Source organism: Canis lupus, chromosome 24 (assembly GCF_048164855.1).
Source record: "Canis lupus baileyi chromosome 24, mCanLup2.hap1, whole genome shotgun sequence".
Classification (NCBI taxonomy): domain Eukaryota; kingdom Metazoa; phylum Chordata; class Mammalia; order Carnivora; family Canidae; genus Canis; species Canis lupus.
Window position 1 is genome coordinate 5,085,126 of NC_132861.1, and position 17,121 is coordinate 5,102,246.

The following is a 17,121-nucleotide window of genomic DNA, read 5'->3' on the forward strand; positions in this document are numbered from 1 at the left end:
AAAAAAGTGTAATTTCATTATTTCAACATAACACATATATACATATACTAATGTGTATGTGTATTTTGCTGTTGTTTTGAACTTTAATGCTAGATGCTCATTCCGCCAGAAGAGAGTAAGGATGCAGTGTCAGAGGAAATTGTTTGTGTTGGTCTCTAAGAGATGTGCAGAAGTTCAGCAAATAGACCAGCTCTGAATTCCAAACAAGGAATTCAGAATGAACAAATCCATAAAAGCATAAAAGAATATGGCATTGCCAGGAAATAACAAGTGTCCCACTTGCCTAGTGTGCAGTTTTTTTTTTAGTGTGCAGTTTTTGTATGAAAAAATGGACAGTGACTAGAGGTAAAAAACAATAATAAAAACAAAACAAAACAAAAAAACATTCTTTGGCCCTAAGGACTCTGGCTAACTAATGGTAATGCCCTAATAATGATCAGTTCTTATTTAAACATTAATTAACACCCCATTTTTCTGAAAAAAATATGCAACAATGGTTTAGATAAACAGATATGCTTACTCTTTCATTTTGTGGCCCAAAATTTCTGTACTTTTATAATTCTTTTGTTAACTTACATGACTTTTATCTCCCTCGCTAACAAACTATTAGCTATCACCTATCACTTCAATCTCTAAAAGATTTTTACTATCTCACACCTCTCATTCCATTAACCATCAGAAAGTTGAAACACTGTTTAACAAAACATTCTAAGATCATGTCTAAAGCTAATTCACTGATATAAGCCCTAAATTAGGGCCTTTGGAATAAAAGTATGAGGTATAGCACTTTGAAAATGTAATTTTGACTTAGTGGATTTTTCTGCGTAGTTTATATTTAAAATTGTGTTCCACAGTTAAGACTATCAAGAGACTAAATACTTAATAATCTGAGGTAATTCACAAAGCTAATCTCTCAGAGTGCAGTATAATATCCTATCAGGGACAGGAACTATTTTGCTTCTGGGACTGAAGTCTATGATTGGTACAATGAGTATAAATGCCCACTCAGATCTAAATATATATAAATGGAAAGGCATTTTTTCCAGGGAATGACCACAAGAGACTCAATGTCTGGCATTGCCATTCAAAGAGTAAAGTTTTCTATCATTGCTACTCTTCTGTCTTTTATCCTTTGAACAGGCTGAGTTCGGAACATTAATGCATCTAATAAATAAATCTAATTCTGCTGAATTGAATTTAATATCATTTACCAATACCTAAAATAATTGTGAATTTCATAATTAAAAGTTACTATAATCAGTAGCTTTGCTAAAAAGGATACTAAAAAGGCAAATTTACTGACACAACATTAATGTATTTTCAATGATTAAGTTCTTTAAACTTGGTAAAATATGATCTTACAGCTGTAAAAGCAATCCAAATGAATTGGGAAGTCTGTGTTGGTTTGTTTTGCTGAATACTTTTTTTTAACTTGCTCTTTGCAGTTCAGTAGACTTCTATGGGGAGATACAGAAGAATAATGAAAGCAAGTATGCCAGAACTAGAAAACATTCTTTCATGCCAAATCAACTATGGTACAGTGCCAAACTGATCTTTGAAGCTCTCAAATATGCAGTCTTTTGGAATAGCTTAATGCATAACATATTCCATCCATTTCCCTCGGTGAAAACCATAGTCTTTCAACAGTACATTTTGTTAAACCTAGCAAGGATTACTTTTTAAGGTTTGAAAGTACATCTGTAATATTTTCTTCAGCCAATTCCATAGTCATTTTTTATCCAACTGCTATTATTAATAGTTAAATAACAATTATTAAAATCCCACTGAGAATTAGGTATATCCAGTCCATTTACCAAGTAGTCAAATCCTTATGGTGTTAAAAAAGTTTTTGCCTTGATGGCAAATATGTGTCAAGAGCAATATTTCTAGTATCAATAGAAATTAAATGAACTGAAAATACTTTTATACCTACAAACACACACTGACATATAAAGAAAACTAAGATCATTCTCAACCATAAAATATATAAGAAGTTCATGAAGATGTTCAGTTCTAGTAGCAATTCTGCACAGTAGGTGACTGGATGTAGTAGGGAACATATAGGTCATAATCATATTTCAGTTTACTGAAAAAAGAAATCATACTAATTTTAGGTTGATGCATTAATAGACCACAGAACAAAATATGAAATGCATCCCTGAGTCCGAAACCTTATGGAAGTAGTTTAAAATAAATTTTTAATTTATTGCAGGTAAACATGGTAGATTAAATGTGCATATTTATCTCTATTTCATATCAAAATCATACTAACAGAGAATCAAGAAATTTTTAAAAGGGATAAGATCACAAGGTCAAAAAAAATTGGACACAGGATAGCAAATAAGTGAAAGAAACAAGTTTAGAATTGAAAAACTAATGGGGGAGTGCTACCTAAGTAGCTAATCTGAGAAAGCCCAAAACAGACAGATGACAATGTGTGCTACAGCAAGCTTTGCAAACATTAGGTGTTCTGGAGTGTATGGTTTGGGTATAACACGAGAAAAACTCATTTTAAAAATCAAATAGATTCCCAAGCCTTTCACAATCCTATGAGACCAGGCATCCCTCTGCTGCCCTGGCTAAAAATGTGAGATACACTCTTCTAGAGAAGCTCTGAGCTAAAGATAACAGAGCTAAATTCAAAGAAGACATACCAAAGCAAAACCAGGGGAATTACTTAAAAATTAATATATTAAATAGTTAAGACCATGAATGTCCTTGTACTCACAAGGCAGGGATTTTGGATTTTGGCAGGGATTCTAAAGAAAGTGATCAACCCAAGGGAAAAGAATCATAGACAGCCCTATAATTTAGCTAGTAAAAAAATCAATGTAAGATTTATAAACTACAGTAGAGAAAATCTCCCAGAAACTGGAACAAAAGACAAAAAAATTAGCTTATCAGTAGATGCACCAATCCACATGGCTTCCAATAATCTTTTTAATGTCTCATTCTTAAATATAAATGGACAGCCTACAATGACCCAATATTTAAAGACACCATCTAACTTCAAGGATATTCACCAAAACAAGGAAGTGAAGATGCTGCAGAAAGCAGAAGAAAATATTTTTTCAAAACTTAATTATGAACTTCAGATAAGAGAAGATATTGCAACTATGAAACAAGGGTGGCAATAAAAATGTTTTAAAATATTCACATAATGAGAAAGAAATATTAAAAAATTTTAAATGTAGCAGTAATGTAGATAATATTTCTTCTCAAGAAAGAATTCTTGAGACTGTATTCTGTACAAAAAAAAGGTGATTTTAATAAAGCATGGGGACAAACCTGTGGGTAGAAAGAGCTGCACTGGGGTTTTGATGGGTGACGGATTATATGCTTTCAAGTTGGGAGGGTTAGGGATAGCATAAAATCTCTAAGAAATTTTTGGAAACAAGATTTCCAGGACCTTGAAGGGGTTAGTTATTAGGAAAATAGTATACATTAGCTAACATTTATCTTGAGGGTTAGAAATAAAGGAAGTTTCCAAAGGAATTTTTATATGTTAAAGTAGACTTACAGGATAATTGGAGGTTGGGATAATGTTAAGACTGCCTTTTGCCCTTAGCAAAGTTTCAGCATCAAGGCAGCTAAGTTCCTAAAGAAGGGTCACTCTACCTGTTTCAAGGACTTGTCAGTGGATTGTAGGTAGTAAGGAAATTTAATTTTTTCTTTTGCCTTTGTTTCTCACATCAGTAATATAATTGTAAAAAAAAATCAATGTAAGATTTATAAACTACAGTAGAGGAAATCTCCCAGAAACTGGAGCAAAAGACAAAAAGGAAGAAAATAGGACATGAAAGATTTCTTTTGATAGTAATTCCATTAAGGATATCCAGAACTAAACTAATTAATGTTCCAGGAAAAGAAAACAGAGATAGATAGCATAGAGTGGTAGAAATTTGAAGGAAATTATTTTTCAGGTTGAAATGTTTAGGAATTAGAAAGGCATCTGAAATTTTAAGTGCAATAGTAGAAAAAGTATATTTTGAAGGAAAAATAATATCCATCTTATAATTGCATATTTAGCTTAATTATCAATCTAGTGAGAGGATAGATATAAAGCATTTTTAGGCATACACGATCTGAAATGCACCCTCTCCATATAGCCTTTCTCAGAAAACTAATGCAGGATATGCTTCACTGTAAGAAAGGAGTAAAACAAGAAAAAAAAAAAGATTAAAGTTTGATTTATGACAACCAGTATTGTAAATCAGTAGGGAAATGCAGTGCTATGCAATAAATGATGTTGGTATAATTTCTTACTTGTCTAAAAGAGAAACTGATCTTTATCTAATACTAAGCCAAAATGTCAATTCCATATGGGTTATAGACTTAAAAGTAAAAGCAAAATTAAAAAATGTTATCAAATAAACATAGGATATTGAGGGGTGGGTATGGTAGGATGTCTTTTTAAAACACGAAAGTGCTTTTGGAGGAAGAAAACTACAAATTTGATTGCATTAAAATTTTTAAACAGTTGTTTATTAAAAGATTATTTAAAGACAATGAATAAATATCCTGCTGTCTTTGGTTCTATTGAGAGGAGTTTGAAATTTAGAGAGTAATATAGAAAACTAAGCAAACTAAAAACTGAGGTAATTATGAAGTGCAGGAAAAATAAAATGATATACAGAAAAAAAGTGATTGTGATATACACATATGCATATTTAGAGTTGTACTATTCTTAATACTTAATATTGGTTTACTTCAAAGCCACAATATAAACATATTGAGAAGATGGAAGCAAGAGGAAAAATGTTAACATCCAGTCCTCTTCTTTATAACAGTAAGTTAAAGATAAAAAAAGTAACAGTAACAATGGATCAGGCAAAAAACTGATACAAAGAGATAAATCCACTATCATAGTTGGACATTTCAACACCCCTCTATCTGAATTATTGAAAACTACATCTGAAACTAATGTTGTACTATATGTTGGCTAATTGAATTTAAATTAAGAAAAAAGAAAAGAAATGAACAGATCGATCAGGCAGAGAATGAGTACGGACAGAGTTGAAATCAACAACACTATCAATCAACTGGATGTAACTGACATATATAGATTCATCAAACAAGCAGACAATACATTCTTATCAAGCTGACATAGAACATTCACCAAAATGGACCATCTTTTGGGCCATAAACAACATTTTAACAAATATAAAAGAATTTAAATCAGACACCGTGTGCTCACAGACCACAATAGGATAAAGTTACAAGTCAATAACTGAAAGACGAGTGAAAAGTCCCAAAATACATGTAGATTAAATAACGATTTGAAATAACACAGGAAGGGTCAAGGAAGAAGTCATAAGAGAAATTAAAATGTTTTGAACTAAATGAAAATGAAAACACAGCTTATCAAAATTTGTAGAATGCAGTGAAACTAATACTCAGTAGGAAATTATAGCATCGAATGCATATTTTAAATATAAAGACATTTCTAAAATCAATAATCTAAGTTTCTACCTTAGGAAATAGATGAGCAAATTAAATCCAAAGTAAGCAGAAGAAAAGAAAGAGTGAGAATTAAAGCAGAAATTAATAAGTTAGAAAAACAGAAATCAATAGAGAAAATCTATAAAACCTAGATCAGATTTTTTGAGATCAGTAAAATTGGTAAGCTACTAGCCGGTAACTAAGAAAAAAAAAGAGAAAAATTATTAATATCAGAAATCAAAGAGGAGACACCACCAGGGATCCCATGCACATTAAAAGGATAATAAAAGAATTCAAATAGGGATGCCTGAGGGGTGGCACAGCAGTTGAGCGTTAGGCTCAAGGTGTGATCTCAGAGTTCCAGGATCAAATCCCACATGGGGCTCCTTGTGGGGAGCCTGCTTCTCCCTCTGCCTATATCTCTGCCTCTCTATGTCTCATGAATTAAACAAATAAAATCTTTAAAAAACAAAGAAGAAGAAGAGGAAAAGTAGCTGCAAATTTTATAACCTGGATGAACTGGACAAATTTCTGGAAAAACACATGTTGCCAAAACTAATGCAAGAAGAAATAATACCATAGGCCAATATTTATGAGATAACTTGAGTCAATAATTAGTCACATTTCAAAACAGAAAGCACAAAAGCAGGTGGGTTCACTGGTGAATTTAAGTAATTATTTAAGAATATAAAATTGTATCAATTATCTACAATCTCTCTTAGAGAACAAAAATGGAGGGATTGCTTCTAACTCATTCTATGTGGTCAACATCACACTAATACCAAAACCAGACAAAGACACTCAAGAAAAGAAAACTGTAAGTCAATCTCTCTTGTGAACATAGATGCAAAAATCCTCAACAAAACATTAACAAGTCAATGTTTGAAAAGAATTATACACCATACAAATTGGAAATTATCCCAGTTATGCAAGGTGGTTAAATATTTGAAACTCAATTCATTTGATTCATCATAGCAACAGATTAACAAAGAAAAATCACATGCCCATATCCTTAGATGCAGAAAAAGTATTTTAAAAAATCTAACATACAATCATGATAAAAAAAAAATCTCAGTGAACTAGGAATAGAGGGAAACTTCCTCAACTTCGTAGCTTCCTTAATTTTCATCATTCCTTTTCAACATTGTACTGGAAGTTCTAACTCATGCAATAAGGCCAGAAAAGGAGGTATAAGGCATACAGATTTGGAAGAAAGAAATAAAACTGTCTTTGTTCACAGATGACATGATCATCTTTATAAAAAAATCTGAAAGAATCAACAAAAATTTCTTGGAACTAATAAGTGATTTTAAGCAAAGATGCAGAATGCAAGATTAATAAACTGAAGTCCATCACTTTTCTGTGCACCATGAATGGGCAAGTGGAATTTGAAATTAAAAACACAATATCGGGGATCCCTGGGTGGCGCAGCGGTTTGGCGCCTGCCTTTGGCCCAGGGCGCGATCCTGGAGTCCCGGGATCTAGTCCCACATCAGGCTCCCGGCTTGGAGCCTGCTTCTCCCTCTGCCTGTGTCTCTGCCTCTCTCTCTCTATGTCTATCATAAATAAATAAAAATAAATCTTTAAAAAAATAAAAAATAAATAAAAACACAATATCATTTACATTAGCACCTCAAAAATGATTTAGATATAAATCTTACAAAATATGAAGATCTATATGAGAAAAATTACAAAGTTCTGATTGATGAAATCAAATAACTAAATAAATGGAAAAATATTCCATGTTCCTGGAGAAGATGACTTAATATTATCAAGATGTCAGTTCTTCCTAACCCTTCCCTAGATTCAGGGCAATCCCAGCAAATTCCCAGCAAGCCTTGTTGTGATATCAACAAACCGAACTAACACTTAATATGAAGAGGCAAAAGACCCAGAATAGCCAATAATATTAAAGGAGAACAAAGTTGGAAAAGTAACACTCTCTCACTAACTTCAAGACTTACTATAAAGCTACAGTAATCAAAACAGTATGGTTGGGGCTCATGAGTGGTTCAGTCAGTTAAGGGGCTGCCTTTGGCTCAGGTCATGATCCCAGAGTCCTGGGATTGAGCCTTGCATTGGGCTCCCTGCTTAGGAGGAAGTCTGCTTCTCCCTCTTCCTCTGCCTCTCCCTCTGCTTATGTGCTCTCTCTCAAATGAATAAACAAAATCTTTTTTTTTTTTTAAAGGCAGTATGGTATTGGTAAAAGAATAGAAAAATAGATCAGTGAAGAGGAATGGAGTACCCAGAAATAGACTCACTTAAATACAGTCAACTGATATTTGACAAAAGAGCAAAGCCAATACAATGGAGGAAAGATACTTTCTTCCACAAATGGTGGTGTAACAACTGGACATCCACATGCAAACAAATGAATTTAGACACAGACCTTATACCCTTTACAAAATTCATTCAAAATAGATCACAGACAAAATTATAAAACTCCTAGAAGATAACATAGAGGAGAAAACCGAGATGACCTTGAGCATGGTGATGCCTTTTACATATAACACAAAAGGCATAATCAATGAAAAAAATTATTAGCTATATTTCATTAAAATTAGAAACTGCTCTGTGAAAGATAATGTCAAGATAATGAGAAGGAAGACAAGTCACAGACTACAGGAAAATATATTTTCAAAAAATATATCTGATAAGAGACTATTATCCAACGTACATAAATAACTGAAAATTCACCATAAAGAAACAATTTGATTTAAAAATTGGCCAAATACCTTCACAGATATCTCACCAAAAGAAGACATGCAGAAAGAAACAAGCATATGAGAAGAATTCCACATCACATGTTGTCAGGAAAATGAAAATGGACACAATATTCATTCATGACTACACCCCTATTACAATGGCCAAAAGCCAAAACATTGACAATACCAAATGTGGAACAGGAGGAACTCTTATTCATAGCTGGTAGGAATAAAATGTGGTACAGCCACTTCAGAGGACAGTTTGACAGTTTCTTACAAAACTAAACTTACCAAACTTTAAACATACATACAAACTAATTATGTGATCCAGCAATCACAGTGCTTGGTATTTACTCAGAGGAGTTGAAAACTTGTCACCACAATGTGCACAAGGATGTTTATAGCAGCTTTATCTTGGAAGCGACCAAGATATCCTTCAGTAGGTGAATGGCTAAACTATAATACTTAGACAATAGTACTATAGTACTAGACAACAGAGTATAATTAAGCTCTAAAAAGAAATAAGCTATCAAGCTATGGAAACACATGGGGGAACCTTCAATACATATTACAAGTGAAGGAAGCCAATGTGAAATGGCCACACGTTGTATGATTCCAAGAATATGACATTCTGGAAAAAGCAAAACTATGGAAAAATAGAACAGTGGTTGCCAAGGGTGGGAGGGGAAAGATGAATTGGAGCACAGAGGATGTTTAGGGCAGTGACAATACTCTGTATAATATTTATGATTGATACATGTCATTATACATTTGTCCAAGCCCAAATAATGTATAACACTAAGAATGAACCATAGTGTCAACTATGGACTTTGGGTTATTACAAAGTATCAGTGTGGTTTCATCCTTGGTAAAAAATGTACCATTCTAGTGGGTGATAATAATGGTAAAGGCTATGCATGGGAGCAAATATATTGGAAGTCTCTGTATCTCCCTCTCAATTTTAGGCTTAGAATTGAAATTGTTCTTAAAGGCAACTAGAGTTGCTTCAAATCCTTCTGAAAGCTAGCAGCCAAGCACTTGGGTACTTCCCCACTGCTTGTCCTGAAGCTCTGAGATCAGTAAATAATGACTGAATGAAGCAATGAAATATACCAGAGCATCAATTTATAGCTCTAACATAGACTCTAAGGAACAGGATTTGTGTTAGCCTAATCAATAGGAAGTAGGTATATCAACCAGAAGGCCTACTGTTTTACAATCATTCAATATCCATGGACTACCACCTGTATCAGTCAGATAATAAAAATTTCACCATTCTAGAATGAAGGTACTTGGGAAATCTAATAAATAATCAGATTTCTGCTTAATGATAATCAAGTCAGGGCAAACTGAAATGAATATATATTTTATCAAGCTATAGTAATCCTTTGCTTCTACCTGTCTCTCTCTAGGGAATGTAAGTGCTAAACCAACCAGGATGTTCATTTCAGTGGCTCAGGTTATTTTCTCCTTGTGTTATACTGAACATATAATAACATATTTTCTATCCCCTTTATCTGGAATTTAAAAAAATCATATCCTATCTGTTTATATTTAATATTACTACATCTTTCTTCTTTCAATAATATTATGCTGAAGCTCATAAATTCTCTTAGACTGTTTACATTTCAGGGTGAGGACTTTCCAATAACATGTAGAGCAATAGTCTATTATTTCCTAGGACTAGCTATCTTAGAGCTATAGCCAATTGCTACCATTGAAGAGTTCCCAATTTATAAAAATTTCTTTTTGATAGCCTCTATTTTACTATTTCCCTATTTCTCTTTTTCCTTAATATTTAATATTCATCTTGGAATCTATGACATATTGCAAAAGGTTGGTGAGTTCTCTCTCTTCTTTCTCTCCTCTCTCTCTCTATTTCTATTAGAAAACTTCTCGTAAAATCCTCAGGTAGAATTCCCCTTACATCTCATTAGTCTGAGATGGATTACATGCTCATCATTAGAACAGTCATTGACAGGAAAGAATGACATTCCCATAACTTGTTCAAAACATGTCCTCTCCACTGCGGAAAAGGAAACTACCTTCCTAAGCACATACCTTTGGAATGCATTACCTGTGCATTCCCTAAGCAAATGTGTCAAGAAAGAAAGGCTGGAGAATAACCATTCAATAGGCAATGAAATAGTCACTACCACTAGAACATCACTATTATGAAGTATTTTTGAAAGCCTAGGTAGTCCAAAATATCTTTAACACAAGGATTCTTTCCTTACTTTGAACATTCTCAAAGGTCTCTGCTTTTAGTTTAGTTCTTGGATTTTGTGTTTCCATTTTCATATGGGCTATAATTTCCAAGTAATTGCAAAACTGGGGCTTGTGAATGGTAACTGTTAAAATCTATTTTTTTCAAGCCTCCATCCACAGTAATTTGGCCATTCCTAGACTTCCTTTTGAAGTAAATGTGCAATATGCTAATTGATGAGTTAACCACATAGATGACAACCTTCAAATGGGAATACAAAAATTCCAGGGCTATTCAGTTCAGTTTTTAATGGCATAAAACACTAAAGAGAGTAGAAACAGAAACTAAAGAAAAGTGCATTTTAAAAACACAAATGTAAAATGCAATATAAAGGTAAAGAAAAATTCAGTTGCTATTTTCAAAGAATACATAATTTTAGGAACAAAGAGAAGCAAAGCGTGAATTATTAATTATAATACACCATGAAATGTGCTGCAATTGAAATACAAATAAAGGGCAGCCTGGGTGGCTCAGCGGTTTAGTGCCGCCTTTGGCCCAGGGTGTAATCCTAGAGACCCAGGATGAAGTCCCACGTCAGACTCCCTGCATGGAGCCTGCTTCTCCCTCTGCCTGTGTCTCTGCCTCTCTCTCTCTCTCTCTCTCTCTCTCTCTCTCTCTGTGTGTGTGTGTGTGTGTCTCTCATGAATAAATAAATAAAATCTTAAAAAAAAGAAAGAAATATAAATAAAATGTCATTTGAACACAGACAAAGGAATGGCTACAAAAGCAGGGAGTAACTCCTTAAAAAATCAAGATGCCTGGGGATGGTTCAGTTGGCTAAGCGTCTGCCTTTGGCTCAGGTCATGCTCCCAGGGTTCTGGGATTGAGTTCCACATAGGGCTTCCTGCTCAGCAGCACTCCTCCTGCTCTCTCTCTCTTTCTGACAAATAAATAAAATCTTTTTTTTTTTTAATCAGGAAGTAACTAGTTAAAAATCAATAGGCAAAAGAGTTGCTCTGATTCATTTTTTGCTTATAGTAAGGTAGAGAAGAAAACAATGTGGGTGGCAAGATGTATCATGATCATCAGTACAGAAGACAGAGAAATTGGATGTGGTATGTAGGGCTGTTTTTTTTTCCTTTAAAGAATATAGCGGGGATCCCTGGGTGGCGCAGCGGTTTGGCGCCTGCCTTTGGCACAGGGCGCGATCCTGGAGACCCGAGATCGAATCCCACGTGGGGCTCCCGGTGCATGGAGCCTGCTTCTCCCTCTGCCTGTGTCTCTGCCTCTCTCTCTCTCTCTGTATGACTATCATTCATAAATAAATAAATAAATAAATAAATAAATAAATAAATAAGATTGCGGAACAAATTGTTATAACACAAAAATGTTGCAATATTAGCCTTATCAAGAAGCATAATATATTGTGTGTTCACATTTTAAAATGTTTATCGGGATCCCTGGGTGGCGCAGCAGTTTAGCGCCTGTCTTTGGCCCAGGGCGTGATCCTGGAGACCCGGGATCGAATCCCACGTCAGGCTCCTGGTGCATGGAGCCTGCTTCTCCCTCTGCCTGTGTCTCTGCCTCTCTCTCTCTCTGGTGACTATCATAAATAAATAAAAATTTAAAAAAATGTTTATCATATGCTTACCCTGTGCTAGAATTGTGGTAGGCAGTGGGACACAACAGACAATAGGGACATTGCCCTGCCCTCATGGAGGTAACAGTGTAGCAAGGAAGTCACATTTTAACATAAGCAATAATAATGAAGTGTAATAAGCACTGTTAGAGGGTAAATCAGTCAGGACTCTTTCAGTTGCCAGTGGGAAAACACACACACACACACACACACACACACACTGACTTAAACAAAAAAAGTGAATGTATTAGCTCATACAACTGAAAACCTTGGGCATACATTTGCCTTCAAGTGATTTTTGATGCATGAATTTAAATGTCCCACAAAACTAGTTCCTTTGTCTTTATCTTTTGGTTCCCCTTCTCCAGGTAGGCTGCATTATCCAAACTGGCTCTCACCTTATGGAGACAAGGTAGCTTAACAACCATGAGCTTCTTATCTTTATGGCAGAAAAAGAGAGCCACTTCTCTAATAGGTCCCCAAGAACTCTGAGACTCATTGTGATTTTATCAGCTTGGATCATACACTCACTCTGAGCTGAGGATCACAGCCTGGGACATGTGACAAAAGGATTGTCTAGGCCAGTATTAATGGCAACTGTCTCACAGAAACAGCTACCATATTATGTCACATTCAGGCAACATAACCACAATTATTCTTGTTATAGCTAAATTTAGATATCAACATGCCAATGTCGTTACTGAGCATTGCAAAAAGGTATGAATACCATCCTGAATGCTGTCTTCTTTCATGGGTAATGCTGATGGATCATAGAAACTTACTGACAACTAATGTATTTTCTCCTGTTTCTCTCCTTTGAATCTCAAACCTCAAGAATATAAAGGCAGCATTCTACCATCAAAATATTGTAATCTAAAAACTGAGTTATTCACCAAAGAGATCATATTCACCAAAGAGATCACATAAACTACTATATAATTATATATATACACATATACATATATAACTATTTTGAACTTATATTTTTAATAATAAGAATTTTTATTTTTTAAATATTTTTTAAAAATTTTATTTATTCATGAGAGGCACACAGAGAGAGGCAGAGACATAGTCAGAAGGAGAAGTAGGCTCCTTGCAGGGAGCCTGATGTGGGACTCAACCCCTGGACCCAGGATCAAGCCCTGAACCAAAGGCAGACACTCAACTGCTGAATCACCCAGGCATCATGTAGTAAAGATTTTTAGAACCTTATGCTTGCCATGTACCCTGTAACTGAACAAGTGTGAAAGCCACCATGTAACCCGCAGACATGACATTTACTTTTTTAATATCTTTCTGAGAGGAGGGAAATGGTGGTGCCAACGAAGGCTAAAAGGTTAGATCCCACAGAAAGGAGAAACCTGGTAATGTCCTAAGTTTCAAATCATTTAAACATCCCATTATATATGATCAGCCCCAGATCTAATATGTTTTGAATGTCAAAAGATAGCTTTAGAATAGATCTTGAAAGTCCCTATGGATTTTTAAAAATTTTATTTACATTTGGGGACAAAAAAAAATGAAGACAAAGAGAAAGGAAGGAATTCCTACAAAATAAGAAGGAAGGATGTCAATTCTAAGCACCTTATGTTAAACATCTTGTCACAGGTACTTATTCCTCCAAGGTAGCAGTTTACAAACTTTAACGTGCATCATATCACCTGGGAAACTTCTTTAAAATACAGATCCTGAGCCCTATTCTCAGTCATTCTGAACGGTGCCTAAGATCCTACCTTTTTAATGAGCACGTTGGATGATTTTCGTCCTAACAGTCCAACAACCACACTAAAAGAAAACTAATTTATATCTAAATCAAAAGCTGCTATATCTAATGAAAATAAAATCTTAAAAACTACCAAGTACTGTAAGAATATAAAGAGTGTACATATCAGTACTATCCATCATTCATGAGTAAATCCCACCAGCTAGATCAGTTTTGCCTTATATATATAGGCAGACCTAATACCAACAACATGGATGAAGACCACTTCTTATAGACATACAGACAGTAGAATTTAACATAGGCATGTCTCTGAGAACAAATACTGACATCATGGAGATACAGTGCATCTTTGAAGTAAGGACAGCCAACATGACTGTATAAGACAAAGGACTTCAATGCAGAAGGTTATTTGGAGGTCAGGTGCAGAAATCTCTGGGGCAGACATCAGATCAGCACTGTGTGCTCTATCTGTAAGCGTTTTAGCAAACTTCCCTAACAAATCTTGAGTTCTGGTTGATTTCCAAAATGATTCCTGGAATGTTGGAATACCTCATTGTAGAAGCACTGACTAGTAGGGAATTGTGGTCATCCACATTTCCCCATACAGATCCAATTTCTGAATCATTGGGTTACATCATGTAATATAATCAGAAAAGAGAGCAAAGTATAATAAGCAGTCAAACTACTGTTCTTACAAATACCTGTTCATTTTCAAATCCACCAGTAATCCAAGGACTCTGCAGTGGCTTTATACTCTCCATTAATTTTTCTACCCAATCTATCCCCATAAAGTTGATTTCTGCTGGACTTGCAGAAATTTTCTGTACTGTGTATTTTCACAAAGCCCCAGAATCCATGGGTAATAACTAAAGATCTAAAACTTTTCATCTATAAAACTTACAAACCTCGCCTTATAAACATACCCAAAAGACAGTTTTGACAATAATTCAGATGCTCAAGAAAAAAATGTTTTATATTGCCATAACCCATACGGGGGTTGTGTGTATATGTATGTGTATATGTTTATATACAGACAGCAGTGTAATATTTTGAGCAAAAATACATATTTATCTCTAATGGAAAACTATCTCTTTTTAACCAATGTTAATTTATCTTAGGAGAGGGTAGAAGATTAAAGTCAATACAGCAGAGTGATTAAAAGTACGGATTTTGAGTTGAATTTTAATCTCAACCCTGACATGACTTTTCAGATTTAGGATAAGTTTCTTAAATCTCTAAGGATCAGTATGCACAGCTCTAACGTGAATACAAAAATACATACCTTCCAGGATTGTTGAGGGTATTAAAAGATACAATGTGTGTCAAGGACTTAATACAGTGACTATAGTATAGCAGGTAATCAGAATGATGATTTTGATCACATATTCACCTTAAATTAACCAAGTAGGAAGAAAAAGACACATTCCTTCATGTAGCTTAGAAGAATCAACTTAAAATTTTTCAGAAAATATTTGAAAATTTGTTAAGTGACATGAAAGCATCCTGAACTTCTTGCACTTCACAAAATAGGGAGACCAGAGTAGGAAGAGGGCAACTTTTTACCTACCTATACCTATAATTCATGGTGAAGATGTTGATTCTAAAACAGTTACCTACTATTTGTGTTGAAAACCAAAGCATATAACATTTCCACTCATTTCCACTTCCATTTCTTTTCCATGCAGCCCAGATTACTGTTTGTTAGGAGGACACTAAGGTGACTGAAAACTCAATTTACCTATAAAAGATCCTAGAAATTCTATGTTCTTGAGAATACTAATTGTCCTCCAAAAATTATTCTGTTCTCCCACAAAACATCTTATTTTTAACTGGGTATTTGAGCACCCAAAATAGACTCCTTTACAAGTAGATTTGACCAAGTGACCTGGTTCTTCAAGTCAATAAGATATAAGCACAAGTTTATTGAGGCAACTTTTGAAAACTTTTTTGAAAAGGTACCTGGCTCGTGATCTCTTTTCTCCTTTGGCCTTCTCTCTTACCTGCTGTCTAGAATATGAACATGCTAGCCAACAGGGGAAGAAGCCATTGTGGACCAGGAGGTGACCCTGAGAATAGAAAAACAATAAGCTATAAGATGCCTTGAGGTTTTTTTGTGTGAAAAATCATTTTCCAACCTTTAAAAATTACTTTCATTTTTATATCCACCATTGAACCCTACCATAACTGTGTCAAATGAAGTAATCATTTTAGAAGAATGAAATTAACCTAGTCTCACATGAGCTGAATTAAAAACTTATAGTGATTTCCTATGACAAAGAGTTACAATTTAGAGAGAGTTACAATTTTTGGAAGAGTTAAAATTTTTAGAAGAGTTCCAAAAGAGAAGTTACATAACAGGTAATGGTAATAAGTAGATGGATCTTATTTTAATTAATGGAATATAGTTCAAAATACAAGAGCTCTCAGAAAATTGAATGATGTGGAAGTTTTCAAAGAGAATAGTATGCCTAGCTATGAAGTTGTGGTAAAACCTACCTTAGGTTGAGAGATTTAATAACTACACTTCTAAAATTACCTCAAATGTAAAGAATCTGAGGTTTTATGTATTATCACTCTTGTCATCACAAAGGTACCAACACTATCTATTGGGCTAAAATAATTGATTATGTGAATAAAGGATGTAAAGTCATTGAAGGTTGATGCTTGTTAACAGGAGAAGGTAGAAGAAAAGAGAAAAAAGTGCTGCATACATATCCAAGAAGAAAAGCAATACTGGATGTCTACACATCTTGGCCAGGTTACTTAGCCTATAGAAATAAATATAAATTCACATCCCTGACATATCAAATTTTGTGATCACTAATATATAATCTAAGCTTCCATTAACAACTCAGGAATGTCCTTATCTCCTTTTCTGATGAACTAAAGGAATGAGATCAAGGTGATTATAAACTCTGTAAGAAAACCTAAATACTGGCTAATTCCAGAACTTCCTTTTTATATATTATCATTTGCAAAATTTACACCAATATTCATATACAGAATAAAGAAAACTTAAAAATATAACTCCTCAGTATGGTTTCCTGTTCCTCCTCACTATCCTAACCTACTATCAACCACCACTTGATTAATTTGAATTCTAATGCTATCCCACTGTAAACAGACCAATTAAAAAGTCTCTTAGAATACATGCTCCTGAAATGCTTATGTTTTACAACCAGCAGTAGTATGAAAGTATATATCACCCTGTTTGCAACCCACAAAAAAAAAAAAACAAACATGTTTCTAGTTGCAACATCCAAATTAGATGTGTAATACCTGTATCTGTTTTTAAGTTCCCAGTTATCCTCAGGACATTATTTATCTCCATAATTCTGAAACAAAGATGCTCCCTCACTCCTTCTCACCACTGTTATAATCAATCTAATAAAAACAGAACCCATTG

General features: G+C 34.3%; 1 protein-coding gene across 1 annotated transcript in view; it reads right to left on the minus strand.

The window, feature by feature from the left end:
* The window catches only part of LOC140616562 (uncharacterized), a 417,503-nt gene that overhangs the window by 183,531 nt on the left and 216,851 nt on the right, over window positions 1-17,121 (minus strand). Inside the window, exon 7 of the mRNA XM_072797182.1 lies at window positions 15,675-15,781. The gene's annotated coding sequence lies outside the window, so the exon portion shown is untranslated. The remainder of the gene's footprint in view (window positions 1-15,674; window positions 15,782-17,121) is intronic.